Below are 5,255 nucleotides of genomic sequence, written 5' to 3' on the forward strand. Positions count from 1 at the left end.
CCGGCCGTAGGAAGCGAGTGATGTGTCTGGGGGCAGGAGCTGGTGCGTGCTTTCCGGGCTTTCAGCCTGGTTTTCTGACGGAGGAAAAAGCAGGCTAAATACACTTGGAGCAGGAGATATTAAATAGAGTGGAGAGGTGCTAAAAAGACCTTTATTGCCTTTTTGGCCTCTCTGAACCTCAGTAAACTTTAAATATGTTTCAATTTCACAAGCATGGTGTTTTCCTCCCTCCAGCAGCTGTGTAGATCCGCTGCGCTACAGGTCGCTTGATAGCGCGCCCGTAACCACGCTGATCCGGATGGGGATGCTGTCAGGGCGTGTAAGTGGGGAAGAAAAAGAGAATTCTTCGGGTAGGTTGTACCTGGCACCGTGGAGCTGCCAGAGGTATGGCACGCTCTGTTCGGGAGCTTATAGCCGGAGCTGGTGCTGGGCTATGCCAGGTCCTCTGTCCCACCGAAGGGTGTTTTGAGAGGCACCTGTTTGCACCCACAAGGCATCCTCCGGGCTGGATCCGTAAGTGGAGGACGTACTCTTGGGTTTGGGTAGGATTGAACCCGTTTTCCTTTCCTGTGCATCTGGGGGGAACGTCAAGGGAAGAAAATAGCGAGGAGGTTGTAAATGAAGGCTTTATCAGGAAAGTTGCATTAACGTTTTCTGGTTTTATAAAAACATGCATGGAACTTTGAGCGTCTTAAGCTCTTTAAATGTCTTTAAATGTATCTAGGCACCCAGCTTTGTGCTTTACATTTCTATTGCCTATGATTTATAAAATTAAATTTTTTTCAGGCAAGGTCACTTCCCTGGCAGCGCTCTTGTGGGCTTATTGACGGTAGGTACATTTGAAACGACGCTACAAGGGGGTAGCATTACCAGATTAATAAATCAGACGCGTTTAAAAAACAAAGTTGTACTTGCTGTTATTAACATGTGACGTGCAGCTACGCTGTGAGCTCCCTGCGCGAGGACGTGACTCACAGATGTGCCTTGGCAAAAGGCGTATTTGACATCTGCTACTGCAAATATTTTGACTTCTGAGAACCTGGCTGTCGCTTCAACAATGAGCGGTATCCGGGACTCGGGGGTGCATGGATTCCTGTGCATCTTGCTGCCAGCCTGACTCCGAACTTGGACCAGGGCTTCCTCGAGAACTTGTTCTGAGTTATACCCAGTTTTCCTCTGGTCTTTTCAGTCTCAGTTTAACCAGTGGGACTGATGATGCATGGTAGAAGCGGTATCAGTTTAGCTTGCCTAACACAGTGGCTACAGAGAGCGAAAGCAAGTATTTTTGGTTTGCGGAAAAACATCTGATTGTTGTAACATTTTTTTTCCACCTCCTTTTCTGTCAGAGAAAAAATAGTTAACGGTAGTTTTTATGTTTCCATTTCTCTTCCATGCCTCAAGTTCTTTGCATAGAAAGGAACTATTTTGATTTTTGCCAGATGACTAATTGAAGTGCTTGTTAAATATTTTTTCTTACAATTTCTCTGAAAGTTATTTGCTTTGATGGGCTCTAATGGGTGTCCACTCCAATATCTCTTTATTGCCATTGGGATGTGCCTTTTTTCTCAGCACCTGATACTTTTTTGATGAACACTCTTGACACCTGTATGTCTCTCTTACATTATATATAAAGTATGGATTTCTTAGTGAAAACCAGTTTATTTTAAATGTAATGCGGGAAGTGTTTTGCTTAACATCGAGGGGTTTGAACAGTGCTTTCTGAAGTCAATGGCCGGAATTCCCCTTTTACTTCTGTCCTCCAGTGCAGTTGGAGTGGTGGAGTGCTGCTGTTGAGTGCCAGCCCTGCCGACCCCAACAGGGATGAGCTCTGGGCATGAAGAGGAAAAACAAATCTCAGTAGTGCTGCGGGACCGAAAACTAGCGATGGTAGATGCTCAGTTCTGCAAATTTATTTCACTGTCTTAGGTTAAATTGAATTAGACTATTCTCTGAGCAAGTTGTAAAGAGTTGTTGCATTGTCCTTGAGGAGACGGAAAGACATTGTGCCCACTTGCAAAAGGCTGGTGTCAGAGAAATCTTAGCCTGAAGGGTAGCGTAACTGCAGCTGGCACAAAGTGTATTTATTGTACTGGGGCCATGGAATACCAATTACATGTCTTGACATGCAGTGATATTTGCAGAGGCATGAAGTGTTGACCTGCCACATGCTGCTAATTTAAAATACAGAAATGCTGCCCTCTCATTTTGAAAGATAAATGTTTTAGAGAAACACATTATCAGGAGGGAACAAAGAAGTGATTTGTTTGATTTGAGGTGTAATGTTCCATGTAAAGTAAATAGTCCTAAATGAGTGATTGCACCCTGGTCTTTAAAGCTGGGCTGGGGAATTTTTACTGTTCCTTTAGTGTGGGAACGATTATGATAAAGCTGAACAATAATGAAAACCTCATTTGTAAAGTCATGACGCTGGGGGGTCCGGGTACGGGAGGAGAAGCAGTGCTTTTGGGAATTGGTGCTGTCCATGCATGGCATGATGCACTTTCTTTCTTCAGTTTGAACACGAAGCTGGCGATTTTTGAAATTCAGAAAGGTTTGTTACCAGCAGTGGTCTCCAAATATCTTACTGAGTGAGGCTCCCACAGGCATGTGCCCATCATGAAATGGCTTCTGTGTTGAACTGTACTCTGAAAGCTCCTGTGATGGCTGTCCGACCGCATCTGACCCGTGCTGCCAGAGCCTGGGGCTTGCCTCGGGCACACCAGCACCCCACGCAGCTGGGGTCTCTTTCCTGTCCACTACTGTTAACAAGGAATATTTGGCAGGCGTCTGTGGGGTAGGAAGCGGGGTTTTGTAATGGGGAGGTGCTGGTCCCACCAGCTGCGAGCCTGGTCCTGTTCTGGAGCTCGTAAACACACCCTGGGCAAGTAACCCACCAAGCAAGAAACACGTACGTGGTATTCTCCACCATGGCATGCCTTGATAGTTATTTTTTCTGGTCCTAAGAGTTAAATTGTCCTTCCATCTTCATGCACCTGCAAAGGACCCTGCAGCAATCCATTTCTCCCTTAGCCAGTAGGGTCAGGGACTGTTACTGCTGGTCCAGGGTGATGGTTAGAGCCGATGGCTTTGCAGAAGGAGAAGATAGGCTTTTTGGTGTTAACCGCTTTCCTGACAGCGTTGGAGCGGAGGGCGGTGGTGTGATACGCTTGTCGGAGCTGAAGGTCGCCGCCTCTGTGGGTGCTGGTCTCTGAACAGGTAGGCAAAGGGACAGGAGGACTGTCCCTTTCACAGTCACCAGAGCAGCACGGCTGTGCGGTGGCACTGTCAAAGCCCTCCCTTCTTCTCGGTACATGGGTGCTAAAGACGGTCCCTGCGCCGATGAAGACGGTGCTCGCACGCGCGTGCTTGTGTCCGCTCCTGGCCTGGACGGGAGCACAAGAGCAAGCAGAGGCTGCCCTCCTGGGAAAGCTGCTTCTCAGCCCTGTGGGTGCAGCTGGGCGTCCTGCCACAGCCCTAACTCTTGGCGTGTCCTCAATGGTGTGGATTGCCTGGTTCCGCCGCCTTGGGGCGGATTTGTCATCGCTTGTGTCATTCTCACTCACGTAAGGTGGTTTATTAGAGCTGAACTCCCAACAGCTCCAACCACGCGCTTCGTTTCAGACCGTGCCCTGGCGTGGGCTGGTCCCGGCCCAGGCTGCGCAGGGAGCTGGAGATGGGAAGCCACAACCGCGCAGGTCAGCTCTTGCCTCGGGTCCGAGTCGGCCGCTGGTGACCCCCCAAAAACAGCCCGGGATCTCGGAAAAGAAGGGCAATAAAGGGCTGACGCAGCCAGAAATGAAGGCTTCTGCCTTCATTGAACTCCAGTGTTTGTTGACACGTAAAACCAAAATGAAACACATGCTTAAACTTTCCTCTGTGCCTCCCCCCAAAATCTGCCTCTCCTGTTCTCCTGGAGGACTTTTTTCAGCTGTGACAGCAGCGTAGCTTTTTCTGGCACATGCAGAGATTTTTAATGCAAGCAGGACTAACGGAATGACTTACCTCATTAGCAAGTGACTTGTATAGCTCCTCAACGCATCGTCTGAAATTTAATAATGTTCCTCACTTAAAATGCTTCTTTTCCTCATTCTCCATGTAAAAATTCCTTGTTCTTTTTTTTTTGTTGTTGTTGTTCTGTTTGGTGGCATTGGAAGCACTTGCTTAAATGTATGGCTCAACAGATGTTTTATTTTCACAGCACAGTGATGTTTTGGAAAAAAAAAACAAGAAATGCTGGAAGCGAGTCTTCCCTGTTAATATATTTGCAAAATTGAAATACACGCAGTTGAATTAACAGGCCGGGCTAAATAAAGTATCAGATCTGAAACTCATCTCCAGAGGGACAGATCTGTAGCTTGAACAAATGTATTGGCACCTTTCATCTGATGTATTGAGTATATGAAAAGTATAGCATCTTCATTTACAAAGTGGCGTGATCATAGTTTGCTTAATCCTATAAAGGCTCTCGATAATTTTTTTTTCTTCTCCCCAGGACAGGAACAGGGAATTTTAAGAGCAGATGTGGATTCGAGGTCACTCCTCGAATCCCAGTTTTTTTCTCCTCTTCATTTTCCTTGGATATGTTATTTTATTTTGAATGGAGGGATTCCTGCCCTACACCTCCATGTCCTTCCTCTTTAGGTATCCTCTTTTCACGCACTTGTGTGTGAACTCATTCTGCCTCTGCTACCGGCCACTGCTCTCTTCACAGGTGCTTTACGGAGGGTGCCGGGTGGAGGAAAGGGTTAGAACCGAGAATGTACAAAAAAAAAGAATAAAAAGGTGTAGTTGAAGTATAAAGTGTTCATATGGGGGAACATAAAAACATTAGAAAATACAGCAGCAAAAGCTGTGAACAAAGCTTTCCTGCTTTCTATTTAGGCACGACACAGTTGTGGGTGCAGATGGAAATGCATAAATGAAGGAAACCTGGAAAGAAATGTGAATGCTCTAAGTTTAAATATGAAATCGTTAGCACATTACCCAAAAAAGACTGAGGAACAACTTGCTAAAGTAAAAAGCCTTTGTGCGCGCATCGGAGGCAGGAAAACTGCAGGGGGATTGTGCTGAGGTATGAATGGAGGGGCCCAGGAGAGGCATAGTAGAACAGGCAGATGTGATCCCTGCATGTGCCCATGCCCGGGGACATGTCCCCATCCCCATCTCTCGAATCATCATTTAAATTAAATTAAAGGTGTTGCTTGGCTTCATTGCATTTCAGAGGGACTTTGGTGGGATCCGTTACTTCAGACCAG

The sequence above is a fragment of the Phaethon aethereus genome (assembly GCF_964289735.1).
Source record: "Phaethon aethereus genome assembly, chromosome: 9".
Classification (NCBI taxonomy): Eukaryota; Metazoa; Chordata; class Aves; order Phaethontiformes; family Phaethontidae; genus Phaethon; species Phaethon aethereus.